Source organism: Pseudorasbora parva, chromosome 7 (genome assembly GCF_024679245.1).
Source record: "Pseudorasbora parva isolate DD20220531a chromosome 7, ASM2467924v1, whole genome shotgun sequence".
NCBI lineage: Eukaryota > Metazoa > Chordata > Actinopteri > Cypriniformes > Gobionidae > Pseudorasbora > Pseudorasbora parva.
Window position 1 is genome coordinate 18,941,360 of NC_090178.1, and position 21,423 is coordinate 18,962,782.

Below are 21,423 nucleotides of genomic sequence, written 5' to 3' on the forward strand. Positions count from 1 at the left end.
CTCAGATGATGTCAGTTTGACGGCTTGCAGTTTAAATTGTGTAACCACTCCCCTCCAACCGTTCATCTGCTGTGAGTGCGAGATGGAGAGGAGTAATGAAGTAAAAATTCTGGCCTCTGTTCAATATTCTGTTTCACTTGGAAATATGTCGCAGCACTGAAGAAAACTCACTCGCTACTTCCGGTTCAGTGGGACTTTAAGTCTGAGCACAGTGTGCAATGTTGCTGAGATCTCTTCTAAAACTTAAAAAAGTAGACCATTGTGAGTGTTAATTTTTTTGTATCAGGAGACAAGTGTGAGAAGCAGGAGACCCAAGCAAAAATCTCCATTGGATGCTTTCCTATTTTTTAGGAGGAGTAGTTTTATTTAACCATTTCATGCACAGTGGTCACTACAGTGGACAGCTGTCCAAAAAAAAAAAAAAAAAAATTTGCATATGCATGGGTTTTGATGACATTAACCTCTACAGTGGACCCTTGTGCATCATCCTATACATTGTTACCACGTGGCAAGCCGTTGCGTATCCATTTTTCCCCCTCAAAACCAAGATTACCAATGGCCAGTCATAAATGCCAAGTTGCTCCAGAATATCCATCCCTTTCTTCTATCCCAGGAGACTTGCAGGTAAAAAAATAAAAAATAAAAAAATAAAATAAAAAAAATGTTGAAGCATCAAGCAATATCTAATAAGTAATATCACAGTAAAATTTTCCATGTATTGATTTTAGATTGATGAGAAAAAATTCGGATTAATTATTCATCTACAGTGGACATCATACCTCAATAGCTATAAAAAAATTCTGATTAATTATTCGTCTACAGTGGACATCATACCTTTTGGCGTGCATATGATACGCACTTTATGGCGTATTATACATACAAACCCCTCCACCCCACTACCACAAACCTACCCAAGAGAGCGTTTCATATATACGCCATAAAGTGCGTATCATATGCACGCGAAAAACAGCGTATCATATGCACGCCAAAATGAGTTTTGGCGTATACATTCCACAACATTGCACACTCGTACTTTTTATACCCATTTATGTGTGATCGGGTTGTTCAGCTACATTATTACTGTGACTGATGTTTTTGAAAATACTTAATATGCTGTAACTTTTTTGACTGTATTTGTGTTATTAGAACGTAATTTGCAGTTTTCACATGATTTTATACAATGTTATTACTTGGTTTGTTAAATACACACAATATTGACATGCTATGTTTAATACAGTACATGTTTTGATTCATGATTTTTCAAGTTTAAATCTCTTGCTGTCCACTCTAGTAGACATCTGAAAATCTCTTTGAAAAATGTTTAAAAATTGTTGATGTTTAAATATACATTTAAAATCTAAGCACAATAAAAAACAAATAGGAAAAAAAAACTCCTGACTGGGGTTATTATGATTTATGCATGAAAGGTTTAATTGTAAGATAAGTAAAGAAATTGTATGTCACAGCAGTGAAATCTGTGGCTGTGTTGTATTTTCAAACTTTAATATTATTCATTTTTAACAGGTTAATAGATTTTTTTTTTCAGGAGTATAATGGGTTTGGAAATTTTAGAGAAATTCTTAATGCATTACAATTTAGAGGTGAGGTGAAGGATCGATTGACTAATAGACAACTACTCTGTAAGTGTTTGTAACTTCTCATTTGATTGTTTGTTCATTTGTTGTTGGATAAGTGTGTCTGTGTAGTGCAGTGGTGTGGTGTGTAAACAAAACGTTTAGGAACTTCACAAAGTGTGTTGTCATCAAGGTTTTGCAGCCGCTTTTGAGCAACTGCAGCACCTGACCAAGGCGGCTAGTCTTGTATTGCTCTTGCGGTACTTTTATGACAAGTATCGTAAGGCAGCTGCAGTCAGTCAAATTCGGACAAATTTTCTAACCAGAATGCATTGCTTTTGTCAGGCGGCAGCCACGCCAAATGAAGTCTATTGTCTTTCTTCCCAGAAATGATGTCATCTTGATGTCTCTGTACAATATATCCCTGCTAATAAAAAACAAACAAAAGAAACCATCACAAAATTTGGTTTTGATGGTTATATAGGAAACTCTATTGGTTTGAATGGAAACTGTAATGGTCCAATTGGGTCTCTTGGTCATTTGATTTCTTTGAATTTAATCACACTGTGAATCCACGAAAAAAAGGAGAAACTCTCAAGTACTTTCATCAATCTATAATTAAACATTTAAAGTACAATTGTACTTAAGAAAAATCAAAACAAGTTCAACAAGTACTCATGTATTTCTGAGTCTCTCTACACAATCTGTATCACAAATAATGTTATCTGTGCTGTCTCTCTCACTGTTCTCTGTACTGTTTGTCTCACTTTCTACCTCTGTGAACATTAAAAAAACAGTAATGGACTTAGACTGTGTTGCCATAGCCTAATCCAAACAATAATGTATGTTTTTTTAACATGCATTTGCAAGTGTTATATGCATTTGTATAATTTCAAACATTTGTAGTATCACAAATAAAGTTCTGTGTTTCTCTCACTCTCTCACTGTGCTGTTTGTCTCACATCCTGCCTCTGTGACATCATAAAAACAAGAAAAAATGTATAGCTGAAAAAAATATCACTGATTATGCGGATAATCAAGCAATCAGATAAATGTAACAATTAATACATTTACAAATAGACCTATACTATTATGTATTATTATTAATAAAATAATGTATACAAAATACTGCAAGCTTAATTAATTAATGGACTTTATTTGAAAATAATCATCATTATTATGGACTTTAACTGAATTGCAATAGCCTAAATGTTTCTTTGAACACTAGATGACTGTTTAAAGGATTAGTTCACCCAAAAATGAAAATTCTATCATCAATAACTTGGCAGAATTACCCTCATGCCGTACGACACCCATAAGACCTCCATTCATTCTCATTCAACTTTGGAACACAAATTAAGGTATTGTGTTGAAATCCAATGGCTCAGAAAGACCTCCATTGGCCACAATGTCATTTCCTCTCTTATAACCTATAAAAGGTAGGCTACTAAATACGTTGTTACAAAGTCCATCTCACTCCAGTGGTTTTACAGTCATTTTATGAAGCGACAAGAATAGTTTTTGTGCAGGTTTTTTTTTTTTTTTTAGCAAACTCCATGCAGGCTTTCATGTGTCTTGCATTGAGGAGAGGCTTTCGTCGGGCTACTCTGCCATAAAGCCCCGACTGGTGGAGGGCTGCAGTGATGGTTGACTTTCTACAACTTTCTCCCATAGAAAGGCCAGAGCGCAGTTCGGTAGGACACAAGAGCGGTTTGCATGGAGTGTGAGCGCTAACCGCGCCAGAGCTTGTACGCTACTATCATCATTGACGGCAAACACCAAACTATTATACACTTTTCAATTAAATCAAGTATAATTAGGTTTATAACTGTTCTGGTTATCACCTTATTGATGAATATGAAATGTAGTTTGTGAGTAAAGCTGTAAATTCCTCCATCAAAGTCAACTGCCTCCATAATAATCTTCTGATACATGCAGTGCAGTCAAATGAAAATCGCTGCATGGCATACATGATAAATCTATCTAAATCTAAAGCAGTCTATTAGTGAAAGTGCTTTTCTTCCGGTCTTCTTCAGAACAAAAATTTGCATCATGAATGACGCAAGCATGCTCCGGGCCAATAAGTTAAGTGCAAATGTGAGTGCAGGCCAGGGGAGTGAGGAGGGGGGACAAGGGGACAATCACTCTTGGTACAAGATAACTGTGCCTAGTGTGAGTACACCCTAAAGGCCTGTTCACACCGGGGTGATTTTTGCATGAGTTTATCGCCAACGTTTATCTCCTCGTGACAAAACAAAAGGCACCCATGTAAGTGTGCACACTAACTAAAGTGCCGCAGTACCACCTTGTGTACCGGGAGCGTCATCTACTGAATGTGCAAGTTCACTTGGCGCATCATCAGTGAAAATCACTTGGGTGTGTGAACACTCAAGATGCGCTGAAAAACATCTCGAAAAGCGGTGACGAAAAGCGCTCGCAATATTCTTCCTGGTATGTACAGGTCTTATGGGACACCCATTCATCCCCCCTTATGAGTATTGTTTGTAACCAGACTGCTTTAGGGGCACCAATGATATGACCAATGACCCATAGTGTTCCATGTGTTCAACATAACAAAAATAAATGTATACAGCTTTGTAACTTGAGGGTGAGTAAAGACATTGACAGAATTTTAATTTTTGGGTGCACTGTCCCTTTAAGCAGTCATTCTGAACCATTAATCACTTTTCTAACAAAAATGTTTAATTTTGTATTAATTTACTTCAATTATGACTATATTATCGTGTAATTATTTGTCCCATTTTTATCTATATTTTTAATATCATAAACTTTATTTGACATGATTGTTTATTATGTGATAGCCTAGCAAAATTATAAATTCGGCTCTAATCTATTAATAAACCTGTCTAAAAATATATTCTAATTCTGTCTGTCAAGCACTGATAATATATGGAATATTACATTAATATTATCCATTAAAAAACCAATAGGTCTACCTTTAGAAGCACGGATGTGTCTGTCAGCGCATGCTGCTTTAATACAGACAGTCTGAGCAACTGAAATGCTTCTCTGCAAACTGTGCAGTTCGCCTGAGGTTCATTGCTGGACAGTCACATTAATCACATTTTGTTCTCTATTCAGCCATATATCTGAAGATCATTTTGCTTGTAAATATGGGGCGATTACGTACGGGTGGTAACCCCTTATCTATATATTATACAGAATATAGATCAGTGGTGGCAACAGTCTGACCACAGATATGATCTCCGTTGTGTATTCCACGTTCCAGGCATCCTGTGCCTGTAACCCGTGTTTTTCCAACCTTCTGAAAAAAATGGCAAGCCAAAAGGGTCAGAATTACGCTATAGATTAATGACGTGTACAGTCAAACACAGTAAATCGTGCAAACTACCTCAATGACAAGCGCTGCTTTTCTGTTCAGTTTGCCATATGACGCCGTAAAAAACACCGCTTTGGTTGCACAGAGAAATGGGAACACCCAATTTTTGCGTTACAATTGAAAACTTGACAACCCTGGTGAGGAGAGTGAGTTGCCTTGTGAGGAAAGTGAGTCGCCCTGTTGGGAAAGTACTTCTATGGATCCACCACCAGCATATCAGTGGGTAAGTCAGTAGCTAGTGGCTATAGTATAGTGATTTCCCTAGAAAAATTATTATTCCTATTTTTGGACCTTCCCAAATTATTCCAGTTTTCTACTGAACGCTGTAAGCAAATGCATCTGGTAGAAAACACATTAGCCACGATTCTCGCTCTTTTATGAAAAGCAGATTTAAGGATCTTCGAGGAAATATATTCAAGGACACCTTCCAATTTCATATTAATTAAAAACCTATCGAAACTACATTCTTATTCGTGTAATCCCAGTAAAACTCAGTATCTTATCCTTAATCATGCCATATATTTGCAAAGATAAATAAATAAAACAGTACCATAAAAAATAAAGCTGTATTTAAAAAAATGATTTTGCTGCCGCAGATTTCAGCAATTAACACCTTTCTCTTTGCAATACGTATTTGTGATGTGTATGCTATATAACTTTAAATCTGTGAAAGTATGTGTCTAAGCTTCATTTCATTGCGTTCATGGTTTTACTGTATTTAAATGGCATAAATACATGACAGAAATAGTACATGCAGCATGCTAGCATGTGTTTAAGATTTTTGCCAAGAGGACAGGTCGAAATGTTCCAACCAGGAATTTTATCATAAGCTTTAGACTCATACCAACACAGTACATTAGGTCATGTCAAAAGTTATGCCAATCAAGTTTCGAGCACATAGAGTGAAAATAAGAATTGCTTATGTGACCAGCCCAATTCTGGCAACTGCCCAATCTGCATTGTTTGATAGAAGACAAGGAGACAACTGGAAGTGCTGCTGCTGCTGTGGAGTTTATTCAGACCTTGAAGAAGCTTTTTCTTCCCTTTAGTGACCATGTAGAGTACAATGATGTTATTTTGAGAAAGTTCGGCAGAGCGGCCTAAAGTCCTTGCTGAGTGTGAAGATGCTGATGAAACAGAAAACTTTTGTTTTAAGTGAAATTTTCTTCAATTGATTGGATATCTTGACTCCTGGTCTTCATTCATCATATCTGGTCTTCGGGTCTTAACTGTAAATCCCCCTACAGTGCTATGCTTGTCTCTCTCTGCCAATATCAATACATTTGATGACATCAGTCTGCTCTTCAGCTTCTCCAATCAAATGCTCTATAGAATCTGAAGCATCCCACCCCATACATTGCAGGAAAAATGAAACTGTCCACATGCTAACCTAATAATGTTTGCCAATGTTATATACAATGTTATGCTGATGTTCAGTTCCAGAAAAGTGCTCAAGTTATACTATGATGTTGCCTCTCCTTATTCCTGGCTGGCATTTGAGGTGTGTAATGTTTTTCACCATTACCTCAGTTAATTAAAATCCAATCTACTCAAGATATTTTAATGTGGTTTTTGATTTTGTGTTTTAAGGTGCTGTTTCGCTATAGAAATGTTTGGAACATCGACCTCAAATTGAAGCCAGCCCATTTAGGCGGAGTCATTCGCGGCTCAGGTTATGGGGAAATGTCATAATCACAGCTACAAAATGTATATGCATATGTCACATTAATGATGTTCCAGATTAGGGGTGTCCATGGTTAACCGATTAACCGGTTAACCGTTAAAAATTGCGTAACCGAGTGAAACATTTTGCTCGGTTAAGTGGCGTCAATGACGTGCTTTGAATTTAGTTGTAATATATGTTTGCACCCCTAGAGACCGCCAGAGTGCTCCCAGACATTTGTAATATCCACAAGAAGAAGTCATGACCAGCTTTCTAAGCGGGCAATGAAGCGGGCAAAGAAAGCGTGGGAGCACTTTAAAAATGAGAGTGACGGGGCAAAATGCAAGTATTGCAATTGTAGCGACTCAGGCGAATCAAACACACAATCGCCAGTTACATTTAACAAATATGTTTTGAATGCTTTGTGCTTAGTAACAGACCTTCCCCCAACACAACAGAGAAAGATTCTCCGTTACCCTGGAAACCATCTGATAAGACGTTTTACGGCCCAAAAGAATTTGGCCACACGAAAAGTCCAGAGTTAAAGCTTGTAAAACACACGTTTTTGCCTCAAATTATAGACAACCATCTATAAATGAACATGCACCCCAGGACATTGTATGTAAACACATAACTGTCTTGTAAAATGTTTCTTCTGTATGGTATTTTGCATCTTTTTGTCTTTGTCTTAACAACTTACTAGTTCAGGTAACCTCATATATGTCATGTCTCCTATCAAATTAATGCTCACTTCACGACTTACACTTCCATGTATATCACTTATTCATAAAATGCAGTGTGTGTTTGTTGCATTAATTAGAGTATGAATGGTCAGAGACCCACTGATTCAAGCTTGGAACAAAGAGCCATAAAATCTTCTGAGGAATTTCCCGCTTGGAAATCCCAACAATCTCATTGGTCAAGTCTACTCCAGGAAGGCGTGACTACTCCCAGACCTTAAAAAGAGGTGCTCGGATGCCCTCTCTCTCTCTCTCTCTTCTCTCTCTGGCTGAACCAACACGTCATCGTGGCTGGCCCTTGAGCCAGGCCACCAATGCAGGCCCTCCAAGCAGGCCCACACACACGACTATTGGGCCAGCAGGCTCTCTCTCTTCCACAATCCTCTTCCCCTCGTCTCTTCCTCCTCTTCCCTCCTCGCTTCGCTTTTGCATCGCATCAAATTCCTAGCCCTGAGGGCATTTCTTCAGGGAGAACACAGAGCATCTCTAGAGCAACCAGCCGCTCCACCCCGACCTCGGAAAGAACCGCCGGACACGCAGGACATTTGAACTCGGAACACACGCACACACGCGAGAAGCCAAAACTAAAGCAAGTATTCTTATTTCCAAATTCAAACTGCTGTTAAGAGAGTGTGTTATTTTCCCGTTGGGACAAGTTAACTCCGTGAAGGTTGTCTCTCTCTCTCTCTCTCTCTCTCTCTCTCTCTCTCTCTCTCTCTCTCTCTCTCTCTCTCTTTTTATCTCTCTAATTTCAGTCTATTCATTATCTTCGTTTATGTACCATATTCTTTTGTTTACTATCTATATTTCTACTCTCTTGATGCATATTTAGTGTGTACTTTCTGTGTGAATTGTAGTGTTATTTTTAGTCTGTGTTTATTAAACCTCCAAAAGACATTTAATGAGTTGAATCTGTTATTCTGCCACATACACGAAGTCAATGAAACTTACGATCTAACGTTACCTAACTGCTTATGCTACTATTTTAGTAAAGTAAACTGTACGACCATTTGAAATATTGAACTTGTCCTGATCAGTAAAGTTAATGTTTCTCATGCGCTCGTAAAGCAGTAATCCCTTATTGAGAATTGATTTGAAAGTCTATAACTAATTTGCAGGACAAACTTGGTAAGATAATTTCAAGCAATTCCGTAAAGGGTTACTTGTATTTAATTAAACATTTTTTTCCCTATCAGAAATGTTTAATACGTAATGAACGACTAGCAAATTATATTCATAAATTCATGAATATTGAATATTAAATCCCTTTTGAGTTAATTATTCCCTGAGACATTAAACTCATAGTCGTTGTTGTTACACAATGCAGTGCTTACCGCATTTTTCAGGTTATAAGTTGCTCCGGAGTAAGAGTCGCATCAGTCAAAATATGCGTCATGAAGAGGAAAATAACATTAGTCGCACTGGACTAAAAGTTGCATTAGGGCAGAAGCAGAGCGGGAGCCGCGCGCGCTGTGCATAACGAATCAGAAGAAAGAAAGTTAGAAGTGAGAAACTTGTGAGTCAAACGCTGTGTCTGTGTGAATCATTCTCGGCTGCATATTTTACTACATGACCTAATCATGCAGGCGCCTTTGCGGCCACTCGCATTGCTCGTGAACTGGAGCGCATCTCATTCTAACGAAACTCAGCGTACGCCTCGCAGACATGAAATAGATCTTAGGAAACTTGTAAATGTCTTTTAACAATTTAAAATGAAAAGAAATAGGCTACTCTCTAATTATGTAATCCATGATGTGCATTTCTCTCTATAGGCGCGTTCACTACAGAGATGGCGGTGGTCAACTTAATGAACTAAAAATAACCCTGACGCACACTATGGTTAACCGAGTATTAACCGCTAAGGGCCTCGGTTAACGGTTAATGAAAAACTTGAAAACGTGCAGCCCTATTCCAGATGGTAAATGTATCTCTTTTATAATTAATCACTCTATTTTAAAAACAAACTAACCGTGACGCTATTGAGACTGAGAGCAATAATCTAAACACGGAAGTAGAATTTGTAGCATACATTTGTCAACTTTATTGTATTTTTAGATTTTTTATATCAAGTTTGCTCTTTTCCTAGGTAATAATCCAGCCCCCTGGATTGATCCCTAATAAGCAGCTGTACATGAAATCAGATCTGAAGCTGCTGTTTGAGCACTTTGAGGTCCCTAGGTTTCAATTAGCAACCTTTTATGAGATAGGTATCCAAGCCACTTTTTCTCTGCAATGGCGCCAGTGACAAGCTTATGTGAAAAATGAAGACCAAGATTCAGGAGTGCAATTAATTAAAGAAAAATTTACTGAAGAACAGTTTGCAGTTTTATCAGCAGAAGCCAGCTTCAAGTCTCACAAGGAAATCATAGGCCACACTCCCTCTCTCCCCATCGCGTCACCCCGCCTATCATACAATTGTCCCAACAGTTCTACTGTTTTCAAGGACTATGGACGTCATTACTGCAAGGTGGATGATTCTAAATGGCTCAGAGAAAATGCATGGTAAATTCCCACACATTGTTTCAAAATCAATAAAGACAGTGTTGAAAAAAGGGGGGAAAAGTCAATTAATCAGATGCACGTCTCTATAGATATGTCAATTGTTGACGCTTTCATCCCGGATTTAGGCCCGTAGTGACCTTCCAGGCCTGAAGCAGGCGCCAGCTTGCCCAGAACAACAAGTCCACCCATCTCTTAGGATGTCTATTCTCAACACTAATCTTTAACACAGAATATTGCACACACCATTAGTGTTTCATTAAAAGGAAATATAAAATATAATAAATTAAATGAAAGATAAATCTATATTTCTATCTGGAAGCCGAGGTAAGTGAGCAAACACTGTTTCTGCACTCCTGGCATGTTAGGGGTGTGTGATACCTTCAAAATATCAACCTACAAACACACAATGCCTTGTTGCTGTCAAGTGTTTAGTGACACATCACACATCTCGAGGCCAGACTGTCATGCGGACAATGCAGGAAAAAGATGAGGAGCCAATTGCGAGTGCAATGCAGCTTTTTATTTACTGACACAGACTCAGACAATTCAGAGAATAGACAGCATAAGTCATAGAGTCGTGAAAATGTTTCAAGCAGGCAGGGTGACCAGGCAGACAGACACTCGGCGAAGTGAGACGGGACACAGGGACGCAATGGGCAAGGATCAGGCAATGGGAACTCAAGGAAGCGGAACACCTCCAGACACAACACCCGGGAAGACCATACTGCACACAAGGACACCCAGGGACAAACTGCAACAATCGACAAACACAGATAGCAGGTAAGGCCATTATATAGGCAGATGAATGAGGTGCAGCTGGCGGTGATGATGATGATTGCTGCAATCAGTGACCACGCCTCCAAAACAACCAAACACACATTTATAGAGAAATGAGCCAGTCTATGAACCGTGTAAGTACCTCTCCCCCAAGGAGCGTCCCCTTACATTCCCAGCGGAACCTACCGGCCGATTAAAATCATCGATAAGGGAGTGATCCAGTATGTCATTTGCAGGAATCCAGCTTCTCTCCTCTGGACCATAACTCTCTCAGTCCACCAAGTACTGAAATCTGCGTCCCCTCCGCCTTGAGTCCAGAATACGGTGAAACAAATAAGTGGGTTCCCCATCTACGAGTCGTGGCGGGGGAGAAACCGGAACAGGTGGATTAATCTGGGCATGAAATACAAGTTTTAATTTGAATACATGGAACACGGGGGGAATTATCCCATATGCGTGAGGTAGTTTGAGGCAGACTGCCACAGGACTAAGGATCTTGGTAACGGAACGGGCCAATACATTTCGGAGCAAGCTTATTACAAACGGAATGCAGAGGAATATTCTTGGATGAAAGCCACACTTTTTGACCCACAACATAGATGGGAGGCTTAGACCAGTGGCAGTTGGCTTGGGCCTTGCGCACCCCCAGTCTCATGGGCTCTGCTCCAGGTGTAACAACACCACTGAACAAAGGCGTGAGCGGAGGGGACTGCGACCTCGGATTCCAGACTAGGAAATTTAGGAAGCTGGAAACTAAACTGCCTTCAAACTGATAGACCCGTAGGCAACACTGGCAATGAATGATGTGCGTACTCAACCCAAGATCTGTTGGCTCCAGGAGGAAGGATTCTTGGACACCAAACATCGTAACATTCTCTCAAGGTCCTGATTGGCTCGCTCGGCTTGGCCATAGCTCTGGGGATGGAAACCTGAAGACAGACTGACCATTGCCCCTAGTAATTTACAAAACTTGCGACAAAATTTAGACACAAATTGGGGCCCCCTGTCAGAAACCACGTCTATCGGAAGGCCATGTAAACGAAAGACGTGGCCCACAACAGTAAACACTGTCTCCTTAGCCTAGAGTAATTTAGGCAAAGGAATAAAATGAGCCTCCTTCGAGAACCGGTCTACGACAGTCAAAGGTGTCATGAACTGGCTTTTTAATTTTTTTTATACTGTTGTCATAGGTCAACTAATGATGCTTGTGTGGTTTTTACATTCAAAAACATCATAACTAATAAGTATTAGGCTATTTTCTACTCTGGTTTTGAGGCTCTCTCCAAAACGCTGGGTTTTGGTGGGTGTGACGCACTGGAGACTCGGAAGATAAGATTTGCATATTTAATGAGCTTAAGCTCCCCTGTCAGTTCACATGAGAGAGGTCACTCGGAGAGATTGAGGGAGAAACGACGGCCAGAATGATTATCTCGATCACAGGGCTCGTAAACGTCTTTATCAAACAATGATTAATTTCTCATTGATTGGACTATTATTTTTATATTACACATAGCCCGCAAGATCGGACGATATAAGAGCGAAACGCACGCACACACATACACACACACGTTCGGCGTGCGTGCCGCCCTTCAGATGTCAACTTGAGAGAGAGAATAGCAGAACAAGAACGGAATATAATGAGATTCATCGGCCTGCCGGGCTTTGCGAGCCCTGGCCCATACGTGTCTGAGTCCAGCGCGCTAAAGTTATGCTCTGTTAGACACCTACACATAAGCAAAACGATCTATACACTGTAAAAAAAAAGGCAAATTTTGAACTTTTGCAGTACAATCGACTTGGATGTATAAATGATTTCCACTTAAATTATGTTAAACTGACTTTAAAAAATGAGTTGCATCTTCTTTAACTAATAAAAACAAGTTTAACATTTCTTAACTTATTTTGATGAGTTAAAACAATGTAAAAACATATGTTGTCATAACTTATTGAACATATAATTTTTTACAGTGTAACAATGCAATACTATTACATATAAAAACACGTTTTACTCACATACGTGTGTTGCAGCATTCCTGTCGGATCCAAATCCAGCATCGACCGGAGATTTGTTTACAAACGATTCCGCAGTGAAATGAAGCGAACACTGACTTCCCCACGTGAGCTGGAACTTCATTAAAAAGAAATGAAGTATCACACATTCCTAATATTATGATCCGAAGGTAGCTTATGCAGCAACTGTGTTCTTCCACAATATCTTGCTTGCTATCTTCCACATGTTTATTGCTGCTGGCTTGTGATCGACCGAACAGTTCAATGAGTCTGTGAGTGAGGCTACTGAATTACACATGTGATATCAGTTTACATTTTCAAACATTTATTTTGCCATTAATTGTAATAATCCATTTTTTATGCAGGAGTCTGGCAGCTGATCCACACGGATATCTAATCTCACCATAAGCTTCTGTGATTACATGAAAAAACTCAGACAAAATCAACAAGACGCTTGAAGAAACCTTCCTATAAAGCTAGTACTGTGAACAGTTTTAGTGTAAAAATGCTGTAAAGTGAGAATGCTTTCAAAAATAATGTCATAAATAGATTTTGTTTATCAATTAACTCCTAATAACTAAATAAAATCAATGTTTGTTGTGACCACCCTTTGTGTTTTGAACAGCGTTTGTCCTGGTACACAGAGGTGAAGGATCGATTGACTGATAGACAACTACTCTGTAAGTGTTTGTAACTTTTCTCATTTGATTGCTTGTTCATTTGTTGTTGGATAAGTGTGTCTGTGCAGTGCAGTGGTGTTTATTATTAGTTTTGGTGTATTCTCACGGTGTGTGTGTGGAGGAGTTAGCATTTGTTTGGTCATTGCCATGTTGTGAGTGTGATAGTCCGCGGCAGTGTGAAGCCCTCCTCGTGTGAAGACTGACGAGTGTAAAGACTTCAACTCTTCCCTGTGCAACTCCTCCCGAGCAAGGACCCCGACAAGGCCCTTGAGTATCATTTTCCTTTTTGGTTTTCTTATTTCTATCTGCCCTTTTCTCTGATCTGTATTCACCATGTGCTTTAAAATCTCATCTATTACTACTAGCACTCGTAAATCACGCTCAGTACGCGCGAGACGCCGCAATCCTAATAATTTGCGCAGTCTACAGAAATCCTCTGCTACTTTACTCTATTCCAGTTGGTCTCTGGAATTGCCAGTCTGCTGTAAACAAAGCAGACTTTATTTCATCTATTAGAACTCATTCTCAGCTCAGCCTCATGGCCCTAACTGAGACCTAGATCAAACCAGAGGACACTGCCACTCCTGCAGCACTCTCAACCAATTTAACTTTTTCACACACCCCTCGGCCTATTGGGAGGGGTGGGGGTACTGGTTTGCTTATCTCAAATGATTGGAAATTTGATCCATTACCATCTCTATCCGCCAGTTCATTTGAATCACACTCAATCCAGTGGCGCCTCCAGAAATTTTTCATAGGGGTGGCCAGATGGGGCCACTTAAAATCTTGGGGTGGCACACCAAAACTAGAAACCATAATTTCAGAATTGTATTCTACTGGTGTAGTAAACCGGCCTGTAGCACGTCACAACACATAATTCCCCGTCGTCTTTTACTAAAAAATATTTTTTTAGACTTATTTACTTACCAGTAGTCTTCGTCTTCTAACGTTAACTTCTTTTGAAATTGTTGACTGACGGGCATGAGCTGACCTGTTGCTGTCTTAGCGCGCAAAGTTTATTAATAAGTCTAATAATTTATGAGGCTCTTCAGTTCAAATGATCCAGTACCAAAATAATAATACTCTTTATTTTCATAAGTTCATAAATGATTTTCAAAACGGATTTGAAAAAAAAAACATACACACAAAATGACTTATTTTAAATATAAAATACATATATAAAAGTCTTGGGCATGTCAAAGATTAGTAACAACTTTAGCTTTGATGCATTGTTAGTTTTTGTGCAGCATCAGATTTTTTTCTCCCTCATTTACTGTTCGTGGCTGTTTTTGCCCCATTGACTTCCATTATAGTCACAAAAAAATTATTGGAAAGCTATGACACCATATAATCATGCATTCTTGATTGTTGGTGGTTTTCCCAGTTGGGAAGAGGTAAAATGTGTAATTTTTACAGTTGATAACCAGGTGGCACCATTAACCCTTTAGATAGGCCTGTGCTGAAGAAAAAAAAGAAGCTTAGTTTCTGGCATTAGTATAGAGTATAATAACTGCAAATAAATGAGGGATTAAAAAAATGTAAATCTGATGCTGCACACAAACTAACAATGCATCAGAGCCAGTGTTGGTACTAATCTTTGACACGTCCAAGACTGTGATAAAAGGTCAAAAAATATCCAGTCCACAATCACTTTTTATATTGAAAATAAGTTATTTTGTGTGTATGTTTTTTTTTTCCAAACCAGTTTTGAATCCGTTTTTGAAAATAATTTATGAACTTAGGCAGTTAAAGAGTGATAAGAGTGACAATGAAACAATGACAGCAGCTCAACAATAAACATGGAATCAAGTATATAAACTTGCAACAGAACACATTTTAAAGTATTTTACTTTTGATTATTTTATTTATTTCTAAAGATCTCTTTAGAAGCCTGTATTGGTGCATTGACTTCCATGGTAGGAATGTGTCTTTATATGTATTCTACATAAAGAAATGCATACAGGTTTGGAACAGCTTGAGGGTGAGGAAATTATGACAGATTTTTCATTTTTGGGTGCACTGTCTCTTTAAGCAGTCATTCTGAACCAGTAACCACTTTACTGACAATTCTGAAATTCAAAAATGTTTAATCCTTTTTATTATGACTATATTATTATGTAATTATTTGTCCCATTTTTAATCTAAATATTTTTTAAATATCAAACTGCTAAATGATAAATTGATAACATTAATATGCTATAATCTATTATTTAACCGTTCTAATATCTAGAAAAATAAGTCTGCCAAGCTCTGATAATGTATGAAATATTATATTATCCATTAAAAAAACAATAGGCCTACCTTTAGTTCACGGATGTGTCTGTCATCGCATGCATTCAGTCAGACAGTCTGAGACACTGAAATGCTTCTCTGCAAAGGGTGCAGTTTGTCTTAGGTTCATATTAAGTTACTGGACAGACCCACTCATGATACCTTTTTTTTCTATTCAGCCCTATATCTGGAAATCCTCTTGTGTTCAAACGGTGAACGCGAGCTCGACATGTTTTTAAAAAAACGCGCAAGTTTCCAGCGCATGTTCTCGAGACTCCGTCGCTATGGCAGCAGCAAAGCGCCGCTAAAACGCAATCTTGTGCATCGCGTCCGTATTGGTTTGATACGGGACGCGTCATTTTGCTTATTCTACATATTGATTGGGACTAGTACCTAGCGTCCCCCCAGACCTACGCCATGGCCAGCGGGGTGGCCAGTGGGGTGGCCAGGGGTTGGCCAGGGGTGGCCGTGGCCACCCCTGGCCACCCCCTGGTGGCGCCACTGACTCAATCACTATTGCTCATCCTGTTAAAATCTATGTGGTAGTGGTCTATCGTCCTCCAGGTCACCTCTGTAACGTTGTGGGAGTTGGATGTGTTACTTTCTAGCTTCCCTGAGGATGGCACTCCACTGATTCTGCTTGGTGACTTCAAAATCCATCTTGATAAACACCTGGCCACAGACTTCAGCACTCTACTGACTTCATTTGACCTTAAGTTAGTATCTACTACGGCTACTCACAAATCAGGTAACCAATTAGACCTCGTCTACACACGCAACTGCTCCACGGACAACACTTCAGTTACTCCATTACACACCTCAGACCACTTTCTTATCACTCTTAACCTCATACTGACTCCTGATACAACACGCACTCCTACACAGATTAGCTTTCGGCGTAATCTACGCTCACTCTCTCCCTCTCGCCTATCCACTATGGTTTCATATTCACTCCCTCCACCTGCTCAGTTCTCAGCACTGAATGCTAACAGTGCTACTGACACTCTTTGCTCCACTCTAACATCCTCCTTAGACAGTTTTTGCCCCCTTTCATCCAGACCATCCCGCCCCACCCCATCTGCCCCCTGGCTGTCTGATGTTCTCCGTGAACATCGCTCTGGACTCAGGGCGGAAGAGAGGAAATGGCGGAAATCTAAAAACAATACTGACCTTACCTTGTATCAGTCTCTTCTCTCTTCTTTCTCTACAAATGTCTCCACTGCTAATACAACATACTACCACAACAAAATCAACAATTGCTCTGACTCTCGCACACTCTTTAAAACATTCTCCTCTCTCCTTTGTCCTCCTCCTCCCCCTCCTTCATCAACTCTTACAGCTGATGACTTTGCATCATTTTTCACAAACAAAACATCTCTCATCAGCAACCAGTTCTCCTCACCACAAACTGACACGCACATCTCAACAACTAACACAAACACGCTTCTATCCTTCTCTCCGCTCTCTGAGGCAGATATTTCTAAACTCATCCTTTCAAATCACCCTACTACCTGTCCACTTGATCCTATACCCACTCACCTCCATCAGGCCATTTCTTCTTCAATCACTCCTGCACTCACTCACATTGTCAACACTTCTCTTCACACAGGAACCTTTCCCACAGCATTTAAGCAGGCTCGGGTAACCCCAGTGCTTAAGAAACCCTCTCTGAATCCAGCACTTTTAGAAAACTACAGACCGGTATCCCTTCTGCCTTTCATTGCAAAGACACTTGAGCGAGTTGTGTTCAATCAACTCTCTGTGTTTCTTGAACAGAACAACCTCCTGGACAACAACCAATCTGGCTTCAAAAGCAGCCATTCGACTGAGACTGCCTTGCTCTCGGTAACTGAGGCACTGAGACTGGCAAAAGCAGCTTCCAAATCCTCAGTGCTCATCCTGCTGGATCTGTATGCTGCTTTTGACACAGTTGGGGAAAGATGGGGATTTCAGGATCTTCAGGTCTTACTTCTCTGGTAGGTCCTACAGGGTGTCATGGAGAGGTGAAGTGTCTAAGTCACATCATCTAGCTACTGGGGTTCCCCAGGGCTCAGTGCTTGGACCACTTCTCTTCTCCATCTACATGTCATCATTAGGCTCTGTCATTCAGAAACACGGCTTCTCCTATCACTGCTATGCTGATGACACTCAACTCTACTTCTCATTTCAACCCGATGATCCTACAGTCAGTCAGTGTTCGTATCGCTGCCTGTCTGACAGACATTTCTGACTGGATGAAGGAGCATCACCTTCAACTCAATCTTGCAAAGACAGAATTACTTGTTTTCTCAACCAACCCAGCACTTCATCAAAATTTCTCCATTCAGCTTGGTTCATCAACCATAACTCCATCCAAGACAGCCAGGAACCTTGGAGTTGTGATTGATGACCAGTTAAACCTCACCGACCACATTACTGCAACAGCTCGGTCCTGCAGATTTGCCTTATACAACATTAGAAAGATTAGACCCTTCCTATCAGAACAGGCTGCACAGCTCTTGTTCTCTCCAGACTGGACTATTGTAATGCTCTTCTGGCTGGGCTTCCAGCATGCACTATCAAACCCTTGCAGCTGATCCAGAATGCAGCGGCGAGAGTGGTCTTTAATGAACCGAAGAGAGCTCATGTTACGCCTCTCTTCATCAGACTGCACTGGTTGCCAATGGCTGCTCGCATCCAATTCAAGGCACTAGTTCTCGCCTACAAAACAACCACTGGCTCTGCACCAATATACCTTAACTCACTTGTTCAGACTTACACACCCTCCAGAAGCTTGCGTTCTGCGAGTGAGCGATGCCTCGTGGTTCCATCCCAAAGAGGCATGAAATCGCTCTCACAGACATTTTCCTGGACTGTTCCCACCTGGTGGAATGACCTGCCGATCTCAATTCGTGCTGCCGAGTCTGTAGCCATTTTTAAAAAACATCTTAAGACCATCTCTTCCAATTGCACCTGACAAATAAAGAATAGCACTTAACTATCCATTCATTTTTGTTTGTTTGTCCAAAAAAACCACAAAAAAAAAAAAACTGTGTACTGTGCTGATTAACTGAGACTTCTTACAGCTCTTACAAGTTGTTGGCCTTGTTTGTTTCGTTGCTTCTATTGCTCTCCCCTTTTTGTAAGTCGCTTTGGATAAAAGCTTCTGCTAAATGATTGAATGTAAATGTAACTGAACCCATTCGATTCTTCTACTAAATCTACTGTAGATTTAGTTGATAAAAACAATTCAGATGACTAAAATATGACAAACTAAATGGCATTTTAGTCAAACGACTATGACTAAAACTAAATTCGCTGTCAAATTTAACACTGGCCAGCAACATGCTAATTCATATTAGCAAAGAGATAAACATGCTAATTCAACATGTTAATGTTAGCAACATGTTAATTCATGTTAGCAATGTGTTAACACATGTTAGCAAACATGCTAATTCATACATACCGACAAACCAACCGTCTCCATTGACTTTCTACTGTGGGAAGCGGCCTCCTTGTTTTTTCTGACTTATAACAAAAAAAAAACTAACAATGTCTAAAAGCTGATATGTGACAAGGTGTACAGAAAACAAGCTACAAAACCCAGACCCATAAACCCAGAAGTGTTTAATAGCTGCTGACCCAAAAAACGAGCGTTTAAAGACATAAAAGTTAATTAGACAGTGTGCATAGACCGTAAAATAAAAAATATTACACTGAGAACTACGCCCACTGGAGGAGAAAGCTTCTTCTTTTTCAATTCTATTGGTTGTTGACAAACAACGAAATGGTGTATTACCGCCAGGGCCGTGTTAAGCCGTTGCGGGGCCCTGGGCTAAGCTTTTGTGGGGCCCTTAAATACCACTTCTTTTTTTGCGGGGCCACTTTATAAAGTGTGCTATTTAGACTTGTGTGTCCAAATCTCATCCTTGATATTATTATCTCATCTCTCCTACTTTCCATTGAATCCTGTAAAACCATCGACCTTTCTTCTCCTGATCCCATTGCTTTTGCCATCTTTCCTTCAACCTTTTCTTAATAATACTCTTGATTTCATTCTTACTCAGATTAATTGATAAACTAATGTCTTTGTTTTTAATGGCTTCCTTGTCTGCCATTTTATTTCCTTGAACACCAATATGAGTTGGAACCCATAAAAAAAACACTGTGAGACCCATCATATGAATTCTGTATAATGTGTGCTGTATTTCTATAAAATGTCTGGTCTACTTTCTGAGTGACTATAATGCAGCTAGCCAATGATGAACTTGAGTCTGAACAAATTATTGATTTCACTGGTCATATCTCCTCTATCCACTGTGTTGCTAATAATTGCAATCTTTTCCCCTGTATAAACAGATAATTCATCACTGATCCTTTTCCCTACAGATAAATGAAATTCTGGAACAATGAATGCTACTCCTATTTTATTATCTGAACTCATTGATGCATCCGTGTATATCTGAACATAGTTGTAATACTCATTAATATATGTCTGGACATTATATGAATTACATTCCATATCCTTATTTTTCTTTTCTAACAAAGTTAAATGTACAGTAGTCTCTGCTAACCAAGGTTTTATTACTGGTAGCGGTACAGTTGGACAGACATTTAACTGATCAATTTTAAATTCTGTTGCTTTCTGTACCACTGTCCATCCAAAGCTTTTCGTTTTTTCTCCTCTCTTCTTCCCAACATGGCTCTAAGGCTTCGAATGTAGGATGCTCTTCACTATGACCTTGTAAATTAGCCAAGTAACTCACTGATAACTGTACCCGTCTCATTTCTAATAACATTTCTGCAATTAGTGTAGTTTTTATAGCTCATGTACATAATCTCAATATAATAATCTCAATTTATCGCGGCAACAATTCATGATGTTAAAACGACAAAAGTTTTACCTCAGAATCCGATGCAATGTACTGACTCGTGTTAATTTAGGTAGGCATTTGAGACGATAGATTAATACAGTTTGTGATTACACAGAACCATGATCCCCTTACGAAAATGAAACATGGTTGTATGTAGTGATGTCACAACTACCGGTACTTCGGTACCAAGTACATACTGAAATGTTAAAAATGTGACGATAGTATCTGTATAGCATCGACTCACAAGTAGACTATATTCGGTCCCGCAGCTGTGTTCAGTCGCGTCACGCAGGGCTCCAGACTGTAGCCGAATATATACGAGTGTCTGTGTATATTAAATACTATTTAAATTTTACTCTTCCATGTTTTGCGTCTCTGTGTGAATGACGGGGGCGCGTGTCATATCATAAACACAGAGACTGAAAAGTCACAGCAACCCGTCAAAAGTTTTATTTAAACGTTGTAATGCCACGCCAGCAGAGGGAGCCCTCACCTGAATTCTGACTGTGTGCCACTGTCTCTGCTCACTCTACAGTCACTTCCTGTTTGGCAGCCATTTTAAGCGTAGCATGGTCAAAGTATTGCCAGTCTTACTGCCTTACTGAGCGTTTATCCATTGTCTGTTTGGCTTGCGTTTGACCAATTGCCTGTTTATCTTGATCATTGTTTCTGGACTACCCTTTGGACTTGTTTGCATGTTTGGATTGTTTATTGTGTTTGACCATTCTGTCTGCCTCTCGACTAGTGATGGCCAAATGAGGCTTCCTGAACCACTGAGGCTTTCCAGCCCATTGCTTCACCAAAAGGTTCATTTACCTGAAGCCTCATGAAACAGTGTGCTCCCTAGTGACACCTGCTGTGCAAAGCAATGCATCGCACACAAATCTATTCATCCTGAGCAACCAAATTGTCATAGTGTGGGCACACCCTTTTTCTATTGCCTGTGTATTATTAAAGTATTTTACTCTGCCTATGCACACACAACTCACACA